The sequence below is a fragment of the Gymnodraco acuticeps genome, unplaced genomic scaffold (assembly GCF_902827175.1).
Source record: "Gymnodraco acuticeps unplaced genomic scaffold, fGymAcu1.1, whole genome shotgun sequence".
NCBI classification, from domain to species: Eukaryota; Metazoa; Chordata; class Actinopteri; order Perciformes; family Bathydraconidae; genus Gymnodraco; species Gymnodraco acuticeps.
Window position 1 is genome coordinate 37,803 of NW_022990125.1, and position 21,653 is coordinate 59,455.

Below are 21,653 nucleotides of genomic sequence, written 5' to 3' on the forward strand. Positions count from 1 at the left end.
GCCTAGAAATCCGGTATTTAAAAAACACTGTTACACAAAAATGCCGAAGGGACTATTCAGTGGACATTTAAATTCGCACTATATCTGAGGAAATGTCCCTCACCATGATTTGCCTATTTCGACAACCCACCGCTAAGGTGGATTTCTATGACCAGGTAAAACTCATGCTGAATTGCTGTGACTCCAACAAAGAGCTAATCATTTTCAGGAGACTTTAACATAAACTGGAATGACAAACAAAATAGAAAGAACTTAAAACGGATCACGGATAAACACAACTTAATACAACTAATAGATCAACCGACTAGAATAACCAAAACCTCTAAGACTATGATAGATTTATTATTTACTAATAAAGCTGACAGAATAGTTCAGAATAGTTCCTGACTGGTCTTTCTGACCATAATCGTATTCTTTTTACCAGGAAACTCACAAAAAAAAGGTTGATGGCTACAGCTAAAACCCCTGCCTTGGGTTCTCGCTTCATCCCCAAAAACCTGCAACAACGTTTTATGGATGCAGTGAAAATGATTGATTGGGGGGACACTCTGTCCTCTGAAGACATTGGTGAAAACAGTAATCTGTTTATATCTCAAATTAATGATACAATGTCTTCCTTCTCAAGGAGAGGGTGCCTTAGGGACAGGAAGGAACATCATCTTCCCTGGCTGAATCTACAATGCAGGAATTTAATTAAATCTAGAGACCAACTATTAAAGCAGAGCTTGAAATCCAGACTACCCACTGATAGACAGAAATTCACTCATGCTCGTAACAAGGTAACACAAACAATAAGACAGGCCAAAGCGAACTTCTTCATCAATATAATTGAAGGTGCGAAAGGTAACCGTAAAAATTATAGACCTATCAGCATCTTCCCCTGTGTCTCTAAGATAGCTGAGAAATGGGTGTCAAAACGAATCACCAAACATTTAGACAAAGGCTTCGCTCCACTCCACCCAATGCAGTTTGGTTTTCGTTCTCACCACTCCACTGAGACAGCTAATTGTGTCTTTGTGGAAAAGGTTAAATGTATGTTGGACACGAGCCCATATGTAGGTGCTGTCTTCCTTGATCTCAGGAAGGCTTTTGACACTGTTGACCACCAAGTGCTCCTTAGAAATTTGACTCATTTCAATTTTTCGGCAATTTCTATATATTGGTCTTACTTATCGAACAGAAAACAGTGTGTTTTGGTCAACGGTACCAAATCCCCCTACCTTGTTGGGGTTCCACAAGGTTCCATTCTTGGACCATTACTGTTTTCTCTGTACATTAATGACTTGCCTAATGTATGTCCTGAGTTGAATGTGCAAATGTATGCCGATGATGTGGTCATCTTTATACATGGGAAGAACACTGAAATGATCTCATCTCTCAAAAGCTTTGGACAAGGTTCAACACTGGCTGAACAACATTTGCTTACAGTTAAACGTAAAAAAACAGTATGCATGATGTTCAGTAAACGACCAGTCAAAATCGAAGGATCCAACGTGTTTTTAAACGGAGCGGAAATAGAACTAGTCTCCCACTTCCAGTATCTTGACTTGGAGTCATAATGGACTCGAACTTGACTTTTAAGAAACATATTAAGAAAGTATCCAATACCATTAAATTCAACTTGCAAATTAGACCTTTCTTAACTGTCAATGCTGCAAAGTCATACCTCCACTGTATGATTCTATCCCACATTTAATACTGTTTTACAAACTGGTCGTTTGCTTGTGCCACAAACCTGAAACCAATAGAACAGCTGTACAAGAGAGCTATCAAGGTTTTTGACAGAAAGCCAAATTCATACCACCACTGTACCATCCTTGAAAAACACAATTTCTTGAGTTTTGACAATTTGAAGTCTTTTAAAAGTATGTGTTTTTTTAATAAATGTGTACATGGACTGCCATGGTCAGAAACCAGAGGAGACTGTGAAGTCCACCGTAGACGGACCACTTTTGGACAAAATGTCCTCTCCATTAAAGGCAGCTCATTCTGGAATAGCCTCCCAACTGAAATACGGGATTGTCCCACTCTCAATAGCTTTAAAGGTCAACTCAAAGAATGGTTGAGAAACAAAACAGACGTGCAATCACCGCTAACTGCACTTTAATACAGGGGTATCTCCTCTTGCACTTGATGTAGCTCTTGCATCTTCTCTTGCACTTTATATGTCGTAGCTGCTATATTGTACTGCCATGTCATAAATACTTGTGTATGCTGCTCTTGCTCTTTTGCACTTTTTGCATATCATGTATTTTGTTTTTGCTATGTTTGTAAAATGTAATTTTCTTAAATGTTTTATGTGAGGGACTGCGGATGAAAATTAGCTCAAAATTAAATCTGGCACTGTTACGCTTGACACATTTTAATGTTTTCAGTGTTCATTATTGTGCATTGTCCCTGCCAAATAAACGATTAAATGAAATGTTTTCATATATATGATCCGGACTTTCCTTTAAAAGATTTTTTAAGGCAACCCATGCTTTTGAAAGGGGGATAAAGAGAGGATATCACATGGCAAAGTGTCCCAGGCCGGATGCAAACCTGGGTCCGCCAGTTCTACCAATTGAGCTATACGGCCGCCCTGCCGAGTATATTTCTGTCGATCAACTATTCAATTACATAACAAAGTGTTAAGGCTACAGTCAGAAGTTCATAGAACACCGCTTACTTTCCTTCGTTCATTAATCAGGGACAACATTAACAGTAAAAACTGCGTTTCTACGACTGTGTCACAAGCTTGTGTAACTTCCCTTTCTCTTCCTTTGCTCATACACAAACCCCAAAGTGATAAAAGCGTTGTCCTATGCAGCGCCACATGAAAGGGTAATAGATCTTATATAACTCAGGGTTCATACACTTTTTCACCAATGATTTTCAATGACTTTTCCATGACCTTTACCTCATTTTCCATGACCAAAAAAAAATTACCACTGAAAATTGTTTATTTTAACATGGAACAGGAACATAAGGTCTGCATATGAAACATGTTGTGCCTATCTAAAACAAATCAAATAGTAGGCTTACTAGCTTCTACACGCTGAAGCAACTGTAGTCAGGGATGCAAACTCATCAGGTATGAAAAAGGTGACAAGAATCCGAGCCCCCCGACCCCATGGAATATGGGCTTTAAAGTAAGGAATAACAGGATTTTAGCAGTCAGAACAACTAAAGCAGCAGGTAATAATAACAGAAACGCTAAAGAGTCACATCTAATAGAAATATATAAAAGTATTTATTTTAATTGTGTAGCAGTCAGTTTATCATTTTGGCAGCACTGTTGAGCATTTTGAAAATGTATTGTCATGCCTCTGTGCAAGGCTTAGTCTTTCTATCTTTATAGCCACTGGTGTAAAGTAACTAAATTCATAAACTCAAGTACTATACTTGGGTACAATTTTGAGATACTTGTACTTTATTAAGTATTTCAATGTTTTGCTACTTTGTTCTTCTTCTCCTCTACAATTCAGAGGTACATGGTATACTTTTCCTCCACTACATGTATTTAATCCCTTTAGTTACTTCACAGATCTGGATGAATGATGTGAAATCTAACCAAGTGTTAAATCAGACTTTAGTTCCACCTGGAGTAAATCCACAAGCAACCCTGCAGTATACAAAGTCATTCAGACTAGCTGCACCTTTACCAGCTTTGAGAATACTTTCATGATCAATCATTATAAAACATATCATATATATTATTCTGAAATGGACCAATCTGCACAATGACTACTTTTACTGTCGCTACTTTCACTATATTTTGATGATAATACTTTTCTACTTTTACTTGAGGAACATTTTGAATGCAGGACTTTTACTGTAACAGAGTATTCCTACACTCTGGTACTTCTACTTTTACTAGGTACAAGATCTGAGTACTTCTACTTTCACTCAAGTACAAGACCTGAGTACTTCTACTTTTACTACAAGATCTGAGTACTTCTACTTTTACTCAAGTACAAGATCTGAGTACTTCTACTTTTACTCAAGTACAAGATCTGAGTACTTCTACTTTTACTCAAGTACAAGATCTGAGTACTTCTACTTTTACTCAAGTACAAGATCTGAGAAAACTCAACTAGACGTGTTTGGAGGAGAAAGAATGCTGAGTTGCATCCAAAGAACACCATATCTACTGTGAAACATGGGGGTGGAAACATCATGCTTTGGGGCTGTTTTTCTGCAAAGGGACCAGGACGACTGATCCGTGAAAAGGAAAGAATGAATGGGGCCATGTATCGTGAGATTTTGAGTGACAACCTCCTTCCATCAACAAGGGCATTGAAGATGAAACGTGGCTGGGTCTTTCAGCATGACAATGATCCCAAACACACCGCCCGGGCAACGAAGGAGTGGCTTTGTAAGAAGCATTTCAAGGCAAGGCAAGGCAAGGCAAGGCAAGGCAAGGCAAGTCAAGTCAAGGCAAGGCAAGGCAAGGCTATTTATATAGCACTTTTCAACACAAGGCAATTCAAAGTGCTTTACAAAAAATGAAAGAGATTAAGAAAATGGCATTTAAAATCAGTCATTAAAAAGAAAAGCTAATAAAATCAACATTAAAAGAAAAAAGACATGGATAAAAGTTACAGTGCAGTCAATTAAACATTAAAAGAAAAAAGTACATGGATCAAAGTTACAGTGCAGTCTAAGATATGAATAGTTCAATTAAAAGCAGCGACAAAAAGAAAAGTCTTCAGCCTGGATTTAAAAGTAGTCAGAGTTGCAGCGGACCTGCAGGTTTCTGGGAGTTTGTTCCAGATATTTGGAGCATAATAACTGAACGCTGCTTTACCATGTTTAGTTCTGACTCTGGGGACAGAAAGCTGACCAGTCCCTGAAGACCTGAGAGATCTGGGTGGTTCATAATTTAGCAGGAGGTCAGAAATGTATTTTGGGCCTAAACCATTCAGTGCTTTATCAACCGGCAGCAGTATTTTGAAATCTATTCTTTGACACACAGGAAGCCAGTGTAAAGACTTCAGAACAGGAGTGATGTGATCCACTTTCTTAGTGTTAGTGAGGACTCGAGCAGCGGCGTTCTGAATCAGCTGCAGCTTCCTAATAGATTTTTTAGTGAGACCTGTGAAGACACCATTGCAGTAGTCGAGTCTACTGAAGATAAAAGCATGGACAAGTTTTTCCAAATCCTGCTGTGACATTAGTCTTTTAATCCTAGATATATTCTTTAGGTGATAGTAGGCTGATTTAGTAACAGTTTTAATGTGACTGTTGAAACTCAGGTCAGAGTCCATGACTACACCTAGATTTCTGGCTGTATCTGTTGTTTTGAACATTGCAGACTGAAGCTCAGCGCTAACTTTTATACGTTCTGACTTGGCTCCAAAAACCATTACCTCAGTTTTATCTTTGTTTAATTGGAGAAAGTTCTGACACATGCAGTCATTGATTTGTTCAATGCACTTACTCAGTGTTTGAATTGGAGCATAGTCTCCTGGTGAAATTGTTACGTACATTTGTGTGTCATCTGCATAGCTATGGTAACTTATTTTGTTGTTCTTCATTATCTGAGCCAGTGGTAGCATGTAGATGTTAAAGAGAAGAGGCCCCAAGATGGAGCCTTGAGGAACCCCACATGTCATATTTGTCAACTCAGATGTGTATTTACCTATAGAAACAAAGTTGTTTCTGTCCTTTAAGTAGGATTCAAACCAATTTAGAACTGTTTCCAAAAGTCCCACATTTCAAGGTCCTGGAGTGGCCTAGCCAGTCTCCAGATCTCAACCCCAAAGAAAATCTTTGGAGAGAGTTGAAAGTCCGTATTGCACAGCGACAGCCCCAAAACATCACTGCTCTAGAGGAGATCTGCATGGAGGAATGGGCCAAAATACCAGCAACAGTGTGTGAAAACCTTGTGAAGACTTACAGAAAACGTTTGACCTCTGTCATTGCCAACAAAGGGTATATAACAAAGTATTGAGATTAACTTTTGTTATTGACCAAATACTTATTTTCCACCATAATTTGCAAATAAATTCTTTAAAAATCAGATGTGATTTTCTGGATTTTTTTTTCTCATTTTGTCTCTCATAGTTGAGGTATACCTAGGATGAAAATTACAGGCCTCTCTCATCTTTTTAAGTGGGAGAACTTGCACAATTGGTGGCTGACTAAATACTTTTTTGCCCCACTGTACATTTCCATGACTTTTCCAAAACTTTTCCAGGGCCTGAAATTTGCATTTTGAATTTCCATGACTTTTCCAGGTTTTCAATGACCGTATGAACCCTGATAACTGTCGACGCTGTAGGTGTGGAGGTGACTACTGAGACAGAGAAACTATGAACAAATGAGTCATTCTCATATGGTTATACATACTTACTTGAAGTAAGTGAAATTCAACTTTTGTTTGGGACCCCACTTTACAGGAACACAGCACATTGGTTTCGGCGCCAATATATGTTGAAGGGCCCTATTATGATTTTGGGGGTTTTCCCTTTCCTGTAGTGGTTTAGGTTTTTGTGCATGTAAATGGTCTGCAAAGGCTAAAATACCAAAGTTCCCTCAAGAGGGAGTTTCTCTCCAACACTCCTCCCCCTGCCTAAAATGCCTCCATTGGACTCATTTGTTGACTTCTGTAGTATAGTGACATCACTATGTAACACTTGCTTCTATTGGTTAGCGCTCCAACACATAGGGTATAGGCTAAGCGCCGGGACTTCTCTAAGCAGTTGACCAATCTCAACAGAGCCAGCCAGCTAACCAATCAGAGCAGACTGGACTCTGGTTTCAGACAGAGGGTGAAACGAGGTGCTGCAGCACAGGCAGTATGAGAAAAATAAAAGAGCTTTTTGAACATTAAAGTGTGTCACAGTAGAGGCACAAAATACAATTATAAAAACTCAAAGCTTAGCATAATACGGCTCCTTTAAGTTCTGAAGGAATTGAAAACACCTTGGATGGAGAAGAACGGGGATGTGCTTACCTCTTGCGGATAACTTTTTGGTGTTGATTATTTTGGCGGCATACTCCTGTCCTGTACACAGCTTAACACACCTGCGCACCCACTGAAAAGGCTCCCCTGTAAATACACAGAAAAAAAACATTTACTAATCTTTGTTAATTTCTGTATGTTAAGAATATATATGTGATTCCCTAATTGCATTATTCACCTTCTTTTGATACAAGGGCAACACCAGCACGCCTGCAAGTTCTTGACGAACGACACAGAGAGCTCAACTTAACTCTTCATAAGATTTTGCTGAACATTTTTTTCATAGCTGGCATTTTTTTTCAGCCAAATGTAGAAGAGACCTGATGCGACTTGCTCGAGTTAACTGCGGCTAGCTCCATTAAAAGACTATGCTGCCAGGATTTGTCTTCCTAATAGGCTCCCATGAGGCTCCCCATACACAGTCAGCATAACATAAATAACATGCACACATGCGGCGTGTGAGAGACAGGGCTAAAATGGGCTCTTAAACACAATCCCTGCATTAGTGAATAGGTATTTTACCTTGAAGAGCCTGTCACGAAGCACACATGTTGCACCAGTCCCACAACCAAAGCATGATGACTTACCTCATGTAAACTTTAGTATGTGATTCCGTGATCTAATTTTGCATCTGCTGCCGTGTGAAGAAACTACACCTCAAAAGTTTAAAGGAAATTGTGACTGGAAAGACTGAATGTGGATGGATTTGGCCATAAGAAGGTCACATGTCATCAGCCTCAACACAAAAATATCTCCCTTTAAAAACCAGAGAGCAGGTGACAGAGAGGCTTCATAGCCTGACCTGTTAAGTGAGATCTGCCCAGTCTTGCTACCACAGTTTACAGTGAAAAGGTGGACTGGTGCCACTGGTCTGCCTCCACACTGAGGCAGTTAAAGACAACCAACAAGGTCAGGGTCAAAGGTGAACGCTGCGAGACCAGCTTACCTGAGACCTTAATAAGCAGACAGTGGGGGAAATGTCTATGGGGAGACACAAAACCCAGCAGACTTCACAGGGAATTTCAATACAGTTTAGGCGCCCGATAAAAACAACTGAATTCAAAATGCTACATCTCATGGTAAGGATTGTCTGGGTAGTTTAGTTCCAGCAGATCAACACGCTTACAGAGAGCTCTTCTAGAGTAACCAGATGTAGCTAAACAGGACCCAAAGGCAAGAAACTCTCTGAAACACGGTTGTGTATAAAGCACTGCATGACCAACACCAGCAACACACACACTCAACCAAATAACTGACACCAAACTCCACAGCTGTGCCTGGAAAGTTCCCAATGTGAGGTAAGTGATCAGGGCTAAATATGCTAACACACATACAGTTAAATAGGGCAACACGTCATGATTCATTGCTTTTAGAAAGTCTGGTTTGACACACAGAAGAGTAGACTTGGAGTGTATTGTAACGGGATTACTCCGAGCTTCTGGTGTACAGTTACAGTTTCACATGTTGCCTGTGGTGTTGAGGACGTACTGTGGATTAGGATTTGTAAAGTTACACTCAAAAGCTTCAAGTGTAACCGAGGCAAAAAAGAATACCAAAATCAGAGAAAAGTTTTGAATAACTTGTTTGAGCGTCTATATTTCGTAATGAGTAACTATGACAGAAATCCACATTCAAGCTTGAAACTGTTTGTTTTATTGTGAAAATATTCCAGAATGCATGGTTTAAACAGGATGTTTTGAAATATATTTTAATTATAATTCATTCAAATTATGTTTTGTCATTTTATATGCCTGCATATGTAGAGTATAAGAATGTGTTTGATTATGAACTTTATAAGATCTTGTGTTAAAACATTGAAGTAGAACCATACCAGTGTTAAAGGTCATGGCCATTTCTACCGATCATAATTCCATTGTTGAGGTATACCAAAATAGATTTATATTGTGCAATTTTCCAAACTCAAATTGGTTTCTCATACAGCATCTCTGTATAGTATGTGTATTCATGTGTATTCACCGGTATTCACTCTCTGTCCTAAACGGCTTGTTGGAGATCCTGCTTTAATTTAGTATCGCTCTTACATTTCAGATGTAAGTTACAACATTATGTAGCCAGCTAGCTGAAAACACCAACAGTAGCACACAACATTAAATGCCAAGATATACACCATACATATTTGTCAAGTCAATAGACCTTTTATTTCTACCTTAGTAATTGAATGTTTATTTTGTAAACCTCGCCATAGTTGGTTTAATTGCTAAACGTGTTATGTTACAAATATCTTACCTTCCTATAGGTTGCAACACGAAAGAACCAAGTCCCAGCACCTATTATGTGCATGGTACACCACCCAGGACTAGAGCCAAACCGTCTCAACCCATACACCCTGCAGAACCTCCATTCGATTATGGACCTTTGAGGCATAGAACGGAAGAAGAGTAAGTTATTCTTACTGTAAGGGAAACTTCTGCAGCAATGGAGAGTCAGGACTCAGAGAGACACGAGGAGAGTTGGAGCTTTGATGCCAAACAATGATGTTTATTACAAGTCAACGGCCGGAGAATTCATATCACAAGTCACAGCAGCAAAAGGTTCTGACTGCACGGGTGGGTTGTCATGTCAATTCTGCCTAGCCTCTCTCTCTCTCGATAGACCTTTTAACTAGTTTACAGAGAGTTAATGAGCATATTGGGGGAGGCGTAAACATCTGTGGAGCTTAGAAAGCCAGCGTTCTCACAGTCGTAAACCATTTCGTGACCGAGAGTTGAACTGGTTTATCAAGATAGCTGGAGCCTCCCATTCCTTAAGAGAGATAACAGAGCCAGGGTTTGGTCGTAAACGTCAACAGGCAATAAGGTTAAATATCTTAGGAGTAAGGAAGAATTATTCTTTGACACTTAGGAGTAAGACAGAAATATTCCCTTACATTATTCTACTTACCTGTAATAAACTACTACTGTGTTTGATGAAAAATTAAATCATGGTTTGCTATATATGAATGATATGTTATAGGAGCAAATAATTCAGGGAAGAAAGGCTACTAAGTATTTCCATCAATCTTCATTTTTAGAAATGTACAAAATGAACATGTGTAAATATACATATATATACACTGTACATCATCCATTCCTCCCCTTATAGGCGTTTTTGGCATCTTGCCTATCGCAGCTTTGTAAGACGGTGCTGGGGCTTTTTAGGAAGAGGCATCAGAGTGGTCATCCCGTCATGTGTTGTCCGCCGGATACGCCAGGAGTTCCTGACGAAATCAAATGCAAATCACAAAATATTAGAGAAACTTTAGTTGTTTTAGGTTCGTTAGCTTAACAGCTAGATTAATATGCTAACCTACGTTTGCTAGTTGTTCAGTGTAACATGCCAACCTACTATGAACAACAGCTAGTGGTTCATATTAGGCTAGCAAGAACATGTTTACAATTGCAATCTTATACGGGTAGTAGTCTGCTACGTTCGGTCATTCATTTTGGTGGCATAAAAACAATGTTTTCCCTAGCAAACCCATGTCTAGCTCTTGGTAGCCTTCTTTTTTAGCTCGGTAGCATACACGCTAGGAACGCCAACTATAATGTAATTAAGTTTCGCGACTGACCGTATGGTAAATCACCCGGAGTATACTGTCTATGAGTATTTCGTGTGTGAATGCAGACATTCTCCTGCTATGAGATACATGTAAGGCCATTTGCTGACATTGGAGTTGATATATGGAAACGCTAGCAACTTAGTTAGAACTGTGTCAATGGCTTAGCAGCCCGAAAAACGTTTACCCATTTAAACAATCGTGGTAGATACCTTGTTTGTTTTAAACATCATAAATACACAAACAACAATGAATACTTACAGGTTGTGTACCCGAATCTCCCGCTGGTCCAAACAAAGTAGGAACAGCATCATTCTTCAGTGCCCTACGCTGTACATATCCGGCATGAATCGCTGAAAGGTTTGTGAAGCTTTGGTCCGTGAAATGCCGCGCACAAAGTAAAATACCGGCTCGAACATCTGAATGAACAGTGTTAAAAAGACATTTCAACCAATGACTTCGTCGTGGTTCTGCCCTCGGTAAGGCATGCATTGAAGATTTCCCCTCACAATACAGGAAACAGACCCTCGTCGGCATGACTGGATATAGTTTTGAACTGAACCTGAGCTTCCAACAGTATGTTCTGCTGGCAGAGGGTGTGGCCTCTGTGTCACACGTCACGTCAGAGAACCCAGGAAGAAACAAATGGAAAATGAGAAATCTCCAACGAGGCGTTTTGGGGCAGCATAGACAGGTCTTTTCTGTGTTAAGAGTTTTACTCGCTACAGGGTGTACTTTGAGGGTTTTTGACTCTGCAGACCGTTTACATGCATAAAAAGCTTCATAACACACAAGGGGACAATAACCGGAAAAGCATGACATGGGCCCTTTAACTTAATCTTATTTCATCAACATTGGAGCCAGCCCTTTCTTCGAGGCTTGCTGTGGTGTTTGTATTTAAGTACGGCAGACATCACATAAATGGGATAAACATACTAGAGCAGGGGTCGGCAACAGGCGGACCGCGGTCCGGATCCGGACCCAGACGCCGACCTATACGGACCCGGACCTATAATCAATACATTAATAGGGGATTTCAATTTAGACGGGACGATTCTATTTTAACCGCTGCCGACAGGGGGCGAAAGAGACGAGTGAGCGATACAGGGAGAGAAACACAGAAGAAGAGACGAGAGCGCAGCAGAGAGCGGAGAGGAAAGTGAGTGAAGAGAATAATTAGCGATTGACGGAGAGAAGACGGAGAGGAGAGTGAACAGGCGTGTTAGCGGCAGACAGGGAGAGACAAATAATTACACATGGCGCTCTCCAAGAAAAGAAAAGTGGACGGTGAGAACAGAGCTTTTAACCCTGAGTGGACAGACTCATTCATGTTCATCCTGCCCACTGGGAGCACAGAACCAGTGTGTCTCATTTGTGCAGAGACCTTGGCGCTAAAGCAGGGCCGGCCCTGACCAATTTGCTGCCCTAGTCAAGATTTTAGCTGGCCCCCCATTTATAACTATAATGATCATATCAAGGTGTGCCTTTACCTCACTGAGCTGAGGTTCAGAGCCGCTCAGTCTTTCAGGAGAGAGCTCTCCAAAGCTCTCCCCCCGCGACTGCTTACACAGTAAATGCCAATGTTAATAAAAGCACACAGAAGCTGTGTACGTTTTTTAGGAGTTTGATTTATTTTAAAGTAACACAAATACAAAATTAAAACCTATAATTGCACACTAAAACCATTATTTCAAAAAAAGAACAATTTCACATAAACCTCTGGTTTTTACTGGGGCTGGGGCAGTTCAACTTGATTTGGGGGGGGTGTGTGCCATAGTTTATGGGCGCTGTACGCAATATAGGCGTAGTTCTGTTACTATAAGATAATAAATGTACTTTATTGATCCAAAATCGGGAAATGTTGTTGTTATGAAATAAAATAAAAAATAAAAATATTTTTTTTAATTTCTAACTTTTTTTTCCCCCCCAATTTTCGGCGCCCCCTATGGGTTGATGCACCCTTAGCATTCGCCTATACTGCCTATGCCGAGGGCCGGCCCTGCGCTAAAGTGCCAAAACGCCACTATGAAAGTGCCAAAACGCCACTATTAGCGCCATTGCCATCATTGGACATATTTGCGATGGCCCTATAGCCAAAAATCTTCCTCTAACAGTGTGCCAAATTTCATGTTTTTATCATCAAAAGCACAATTCTTTCAGATATTTCACATATCTGCTGGACTATATGAGACAAAACACAAAGTGTTTGACCAAACATTCCCTCTCAAGTCAGAACTGAGGTCACAAAAAATAAGCAGTCTCAGAGCCCAATATGATCAGTCCACCAGGATCAAAATTAAAAATAAATATCGTTCCAGGGCAGGATAACCGAGGCTAACCAATGAGCACCTGCATGTGTATGAGAATGGCACTGACACCATTTCAGCCCAGATTTAAACTCCTGGCAGGACAAGCTCAAGCTCAATTCTCGCACTGAATAAAAAAAAGTGAGTGAGGGACTGCAATATAAGAGGGAAAGAAAGAGAAACTTTAAAACTGTTAAGTCATGATGTGAAACGGTTAACAAAGAAAAAGGGAAACTCAAGCTGCTGCTACACTTTATTTATCTAAAATTAAGCACTTATAAGATGCACATATTTTCAAAAGCTATTTTATTTTTAAATGCAGCCCGAGAGGAACATTACACATATCCACAGTATTTACTGTATATCTGTAGAGTTCAATGTTAATTGACAATAAATATTGTTGTTTATGAATTGTACTTTCTTTATTTGATTGGCAGTCAATTGTTGATTACATGCAGACTTGATAAAGCTACAGGTCACTTCAATATATATCACACTAATTCATAAAGCAACTTAGACATTTCGATGTTCCGGACCTTTGCATGGGGAGATTTTTTCTAACTGGACCTCGTTGAATTTTAGTTGAATGGCACTAGAGTATGCTTAAATGTCACAAGTCCCGTTAAGAAATCGACACCATTAGAGAGTGAGGGCGCAACAATTAGTTCTGTTCAGATGTTGGATTATTATTACAAAGTCACAGTGAGCGTTATCATGAGGATTTCAAGCCTCTCACACATGCGCTCTTTCCTTCAGGCTTGGTGTGACAGGATGAACAGATGAGTCTCTCTCTTACAAAGAGAGCTTCAAAGCCAGCGCATTGACTGAAGTGTATTGTGTACAATTAATCGCAATTTAGCGAAATCACAAAATCGTTGCCCAAAAAAAAAGGAAGAAAAAACGTATATATATATATAGTCTCATTGGCTTTGAGGTTTTTTGAGACATTTAGTCTAATATGATTTAAAAACAGAGACAAAGTGGAAAATGTAAAAATGTTTCTGAAAGCAGCATGATCTGGTTAAAAAAATGCCCCAGTATCAAACAATCACCCATGTAGACTTGAATGGTGGCTCTGAAATACATGTGGTAGCACCTTATTAAAAACAGCAGCAGGAGCAAGTACAGTAAATTCAAATGGTGACCCAGTATCACAACAAAAAACATCTGCATAAATGTCTGAATTCAGTACTGCCTAACTTCCCTTGCTGCTTACCATCAGGGGCGGACTGGCCATTGGGAATACCGGGAGTTTCCCCGGTGGGCCGGTGCTGTGCGTGGGCCGGAGGGCCCAACAAATATTTTATTTTATTTTTTAAAATAAAAAAATATATTTTATTTTTTTATTTTTTTTATTTTCCTAAATCCTACCGGCCCACATTTGTAAGTGTTCCGGGGTGTGGCCCACACCCCACTGGGCTGGGCTGGGCTGGGCCGTTTTGATAGGCTATCAGTTTCACTTTCACACATCAGCTCCGTAGCAGCTGTCACTGAGCAGTGAACGATCAGGAGTGAGTGACTGAGAGACCTAGCTGGCAGTTGCTTACAGATGGATAAACAAGCTCCAAAGCGTAAAAGCGTTTTTGTATAGTTTGTGTATACAGTGTATACAGTATTGTGGCAAGCCCTGGGTTCAGAGGGAGGGGCTTGCATATTGGGAGGGGGGGGGTTGGCAGGGAAACGGGGTTCAGGGGGAGTGGCTGTACCCGTAGGATAGAAAACGGGGAAGTGACGTCTGACTCAGAGGTTGTGCGGCTGTGGAGAAGAACGTGTTGCCCACATTCTGTTACTGAGTTTAGGCTAGTTAGCTAGCAGGTTTATTGTTTTGGGTGCAGTCACTTTTGCCTCCACTTGCTGTTCAAATAAATGTTGAAAGAAAAAGTAAATCTGTTTACAGTTCTGTTTCACATGGGTGTTGAGATAGAAATATCCATATATTTAGTCCGTAATTTTGCTCTCAAAGTGCACCAAATTGACGCATTTAACTTCAACATTTAAAAAAAAAAAATCTTCCCGGGGGAGCTTGCCCCCGGACCCCCCTAGAGGAGGTAAGGCCTACCACCTGCCCACACCCCCTGTTAAATTGTCTCACCCACATTAAGGATGCTTCCTATGCCCATGTTTTATTCCATGCGTCAAGTCAGGCAAATTGGGTCCAAATGTTATTGCATCAATGATCTGTTAACATTAAAATCACTAAATATATGCTGTAACTATTTTTGCTCTAGGCAACTCAAGGGCTCAGGTAATGTGATTACTATATGAATAATTGTCCAAAATAACATTAAATGCATAGGGTTTTTTGCATTAAATGCATAGGGTTTTTTGTTTTTTGTTTTTCGTCACCAGCCGGCCGATACATGCTGCGCATTAAGTGGGCCTGTCTGTCAATTAATCCCTGGGCCACTTTTTCCTCCCAGTCCGCCCCTGCTTACCATCCATAAATTATGTATGTTCCAAATAACATAGTTTCAATATCTAATATTGCAATGTCATTACAAATATGAGTCCTAAAACCCGGGTTATTAGTTAGCATTTTACCACTTCCGGTTCCCTCGTCTCAAACAAGTTTATGGTTAGATGCCTGCTAACTGTTGCTAACCAGTGGCTAAATGAGAGTTCTTAATGTCATCAAGTCAAACACGAGTCCGTTTACAGTTTAGCGGTAGTGATGCAAGAGCCATGCGACCACGATGTAGTCTGTTTATAGTCTAATGTTAGCTTTTTACTACAAATGTGTTTCAATATGTGGAGATTACACTGCTGAACAACGTGCAAGTATCCAGAATGCAGCGGCTCGTCTGGTCTTCAACCTTCCTAAATTCTCCCACACCACTCCGCTCCTCCGCTCCCTTCACTGGCTTCCGGTAACTGCTAGAATCCACTTCAAGACACTGGTACTTGCTTACCATGCTGCGAATGGATCTGGCCCTTCCTACATCCAGGACATGGTTAAACCGTACACCCCAGCGCGTGCACTACGCTCTGCATCAGCCAAACGACTCGTTGCGCCCTCGCTGCGAGGGGGACCCAAGTTCCCATCGGCGAAAACACGTGGGTTTGCTGTCCTGGCTCCAGGATATGGAGGACGGAACATGACTTAAGTATAAATAAATAAATGTATGACGAAATACAGGAATAAATAAATAAATACGTAAATAAATAAATAAATACAGGAATAAATAAATACAGGAATAAATATATGACGAAATAAATACAGAAATAAATAAATGTTGAAATGAATACACAAATAAATAAATAAAAGAATAAATGCATAAATAAATGCATAAATAAATATGGAAATAAATACATCAATGTATAAATAAAAGTCGAAAATAAAACAGAACACACGTTATTATATATCTTTCATTTATTTCTACATTTACGCGACATACATTTATTTATTTATTTATTTATGTATTTATGTGTCCGTATGCTAATGAGGTGGGCGGTCCTAACCTCAGTCTGAAGCAGGATTGGTTACAGGAGTGTGTGATCATTTCTGGCAGAGGGCTCTACTACTAACGCCTGGATAACCGCGCTGATTCGAATGCAGGAGCTTTACTGTTTAGCCCTTATCTTTATACATCCATGGTTTATCCACAGTTGTAAGGTTTATTTATGGATATTGATTTAAGAGCCATTGGAGATCATTTACGATCATTAGCGGACCATTTAGAGAACGGAGAACCAAAAGACTATGTCCAGTTTCGTGTGGAACGATGTATAGAGGACTTGGCTCAGCTCGACATGATGTGACTTGCCACGAATCTATTGCTTCTGCCTGGCTCCAACAATTGGCGAATCCTGCTTCAGACTGAGGTTAGGACCGCCCACCTCATTAGCATACGGACACATAAATACATAAATAAATAAATGTATGTCGCGTAAATGTAGAAATAAATGAAAGATATATAATAACGTGTGTTCTGTTTTATTTTCGACTTTTATTTATACATTGATGTATTTATTTCCATATTTATTTATGCATTTATTTATGCATTTATTCTTTTATTTATTTATTTGTGTATTCATTTCAACATTTATTTATTTCTGTATTTATTTCGTCATTTATTTATTCCTGTATTTATTTATTCCTGTATTTATTTATTTATTTACGTATTTATTTATTTATTCCTGTATTTCTTCATACATTTATTTATTTATACTTAAGTCATGTTCCGTCCTCCATACCAGGATGGTGGAATGAGCTCCCCATTGACATCAGGACGGCAGATAGCTTGCACATCTTCCGGCGCAAACTGAAAACTCATCTCTTTCGACTCCACTTCGAGCGTTAGAACTATTAACGAAGCACTTTTATACTAATAAAGGACTGGCTTACCTAAAGCCAGTTGAGTAGCACTTGAAATGTTTGGCTCTATGAAACCTGATGTACTTATATGATTCTGTTTTCTTCAAGGTTGTGTCTTCCTGGTCGAATGTACTTATTGTAAGTCGCTTTGGATAAAAGCGTCAGCTAAATGCAATGTAATGTAATGTAATGTAAAAGTATAATCTTGTGTTTGCTACAAAGTTTATTTTACGTAATATTGCAAAATAAATGTTTTTGAAAAGATACCTTAAAAATTCTAACTTTCAAAAGAGAACAAATAGTCTGACTATTGGTTATGTGGCTTTTGATCATATTCTAGGTCAGTGGTTCCCAAACGGTGTGCCGCGGCACACTGGTGTGCCGCGAGTCAAGTCCGGGTGTGCCGTGGGATTTTGTGACAACCATACGTTATTATTGCAATATACAACTACACAAAAATAATTATTTTTTAATTTACTATATCAGTACTTTGTAGGTTTATATGTACGTAATCTGCGCGACTTGCAAGTCCACATCTCCACTTGCAGTGCTGCATAAACATGGCTGAGTCAGCGATAACTTTCGAGGGGTGGAGGTATGCCCATTATTTTGAGTTCGTCCGAAGAATAGACAGGAATGTGACGGTGAGGTGCAAACTGTGTCCAGGCCAGAAGCTGTTATCCACTGCTGTAAACACCACGTCAAACCTCAACAAACACCTGCAAAGAACACATGCTAAGGTGAAGCTACCGCACACGCTATTTGTTGTCTGTTCTTCTTCTCTGTCTTCCGGTTGTTGCCTGTTTTGAATGACAAATACACACTACCGCCGCCTGCTGGTAAAGAAAGTTATTGCCACTCACGCATGCGCAGTTCGTACGTGCTCGGCGAGTAAAGTAACGAGTTACTTTATGTAGATAGTAACGAAGTAGTGTAATATATTACTTTTTTTTAAAGTAATATGTAATATATTTTTAAAAATTAGTAACGACCCCATCTCTGGAGTTGGCGTTCTCTACTCTGATTTACATGAAGAACAACAGGAGGTCACGGCTCTCTGTTGAACAGGACTTGCGAGTGGCCCTCTCCTCAGTGCCACCAAGGATTACAAAATTCTGTGCGCCCCAACAGGCACATGTATCTCACTAATTTGTAAGTCGGCAAAAATATTTACAATAGCACATGTTTCAATGCTGATTGCTGAAATGTTACATTTATAATTTGTAGTTCAGGACCATGGACAATGCAGCTTCCTTGCATTGACAGTTCTCTATGCTGAATTTCTGCTGAGTTTCCTTTGCCTCATTTTTAATGTTGTGACCTGTCTAGTTTAAATGAGTGTGTTGCTGCTTTGATGAAGCATAATTTGATAAAGTTTCAAATTAATTTCTGAAATATTTCGTTAATAAATATTTCATGAGTAATATAGTTGTCTTTGTCACATTTTATTTGGCATTAGTAAATAATTAAGCACATTTACAGATATTTTACATGATATGAGTGATAACACGTGTTATAAGGGCTATTTTGCACAACAGGTGTGCCTTGAGATTTTTACTTGTCCTTTGGTGTGCCTTGGGCACAAAAAGTTTGGGAACCACTGTTCTAGGTTACTAGTTGGCTTGTCAATCTAATAATTTATAAAGAAAAACGTAATCCAGGACTATAAACAATATGTACTGTTGGTAAATTAGCCTATTTCCAATCATTTATTAAAATGACATGGAGATTCTAATCTTCATTCCATGAAACCCACATGAATATAACAGACACCGTAATATTTTGGTTGCAGTTATCAGATATGGCTGACTTAATGGCATGGGGCCAGTCAGAAAATAACAAGAGATATGCATAATAATCAAAGAACACAGGCTAGATGCTAACACTCTTCAGCATCACTGTAAACATCTATAATGTTGCAATATGAAGATTTAAACTGTAAGGCCTCCAGTGCTTCATGGAAAGTTTTGGTGACCCCACCTTCTGACTTCATGTTCATTTTTTTTTTTTTTAAATAATTATCCAATATAATGTTTGGGAAGCTCATACATTACTTTTAAGATGCACTAAACTGGTTTTGTTTTTCATCTACTAAAAAGGTATTTGTATATTACTGTTGACTTTATATTCAAACTTTTTTATCTCATGTCACCACTCTTAATTTTTTGCATTACAGATATTCGTTGATGATGATTATCTAATGACAGCACAACTTCAAAAAGTGTATATCGTTTTTTGAAATGCAATATTTGGTCCTTGCATGAGGAGTCATTTGTTGTCTGTGTTGAGTCATTACATACCACTAAAAACAATGTGCATACAGTTAACATATTATCTGCAACCATGCTGCATAGGAGCTGCTAAGTTTCTGCAATTAAGGTGTTACTTGTGTTTATACAAAATGTGTCCATATAGATGCCATTCATTCAGAGCTTTACATAAATGAACATATAAAGAAGAAGATTGCATTAAAAATGTAATATTAAGCCCACTAGACTTAACGTTTTTGAAGCTTTGCAGATGACATTAATGTATTCTTCAAGAGGATATCTGATCAAACTAGTGAAAAACTGTCATCTTTGCAAACATAAAACATAACTTTTTCTGCACAACAGTTCATCTGTGGTTTAAAAAGTTGCAGCACATTTCTGACACCCCACGTGTTTCTAAATTGTAACGGGAGGCTGATGTAACGGCAAATTCTGACGTTACTGTTGCATTTTACTTTGGATTTTGGGAAACATGCATGACAAAATATTCAGAGAAGAACAAGCGTGTTAGAAAGAGACTTCCACTCACACATGGAGCGAGAGTAGCATATTTTCAGACCTGTCACACCGAAAAAGCACACACTCAAACGCACACACACTGGTCTGCAGAGTCGCACAGCTCTGCACTGCCTGTAAACCAGCCTTCCTAACGCTGCTCCATTTACACCACACAACACCCGCAGAAACAAGCAAAACTAACACATTAAAACCGGATACTCACTTCCCCAGCTCCTCGTACAGTTGACATTCGTCAGTGAATCGCGTACAGGTTGTCGTGGCCATGTCTCTCTTCTATCTTTTGCTCTTTTACTTTCTCAACTCCGGAAAAATGCGGGGTTTCTTGCACTAAATTAGCGTTTAAAATACAGCTCCACCCAGCAGCTAGACGGCCGTTGGAGCGGTGAAATGCCTTGTCTGAGGTGCCGAGTGAAGGAGGGTTAGATACGGAAAGACGAAGCGACCAGGGTGGGTGCTCTCTCTCCTTCTGAATCCACTATCTGACAGCCACAGCGCTCAAAGAGACGCGTCATCAAGCCACCTGGTCAACGGGAAGCGACTTCCGGCTGCAATTTCCAGAATAAAACTGAGCTTTGATATTTAAAGGTAGGGTAGGTAAGAATGGAGAAACCAGCTCGAGTAAGCTAGAATTTGAAAATACACAACCGGAGAAAATCTGCCACTTCCTTACAGAGCCCCTCCTCCAACACACACGAACGCAGTGGATAGAGCCTTGGTTTTGGGATCAGGGGGTCACAGGTTCAAACCCCACTGCGTCAGCATGTCGTTGTGTCCCTGAGACACTTCACCCCAAATTGCTCCTGTGGGGATTGTCCACAGTATTGAGTATGTAAGTCGCTGTGGATAAAAGCGTCGTAAAATGTCAATCTAAAGCTTTTCATCATGGCTGCTGAGCTGAGATTGGACCATCCCTGTAAAAGGTCAATATGAGACCCAAGACCTGAGTTGAAATTAAAAATAGAATTACCATGTACATCTAAATTTAATCCATTTATTATGAATTTGAAATGGGGGACCCTGATGTAAACAAGACGAAAGTCTTTCTCTGGTCTGCATCCCCTTAACAATTGTATGTTTTGAGCTGTACTGTACTGTACCCAATATACAAGCTGTTAATACGCTTTTCAATCAATCAATCAACGCGCACATGACCAAGGAGGGCACGAGATAAGTTTGTGCACGAGATGGAAGGCTGACAGGCAGGTTGGTTATCTGCCGAGGCAGATAATTGGACTTGCTTTTTACAGCGCCACGGCTTCCACGGATGAAATATTTGTATATATTTATTGTCAAAGCATTACATTTATTCATTGCTATCGGAATGTTAAGAGCATTCCATGGAATATAACAAAAAGTGTTTCTGAAGTGAATGATCTACCCTACCTTTAAATGTTGTTTATAATAAAAGGGACTTTATTGACGAAGCAGGTCATATAAGCTGTTTCCGTTTTGTTCAATTGATAACTATGACAATGTAATTGAAATTGAGCCTCTTTGTAAATCATTATAAATGCAGACTCTGAACTTGCGATTAGTTAGCAGGTTAGTAAGGCTAGGCTATAGCAATGAAAACTGAGGAAAAAAACATACACTACATGGAAAAAGTCATCTGCAATAATTAAAATATTCTGATTCATTCATTCATTGAATGATTGTGTTTATTTTCAGGTATTCAATTATTTTCTTTTTCGTCTATTCCTATGACATATTTGTTGTTGTTATACTTTAACATAATCAC

General features: G+C 39.4%; 1 pseudogene; it reads right to left on the minus strand.

Moving 5' to 3' along the window:
- LOC117546440 overlaps positions 1–20,386 on the minus strand; it is a 58,139-nt pseudogene extending 37,753 nt beyond the window's left edge.
- Positions 20,387–21,653: the final 1,267 nt, after the last annotated feature.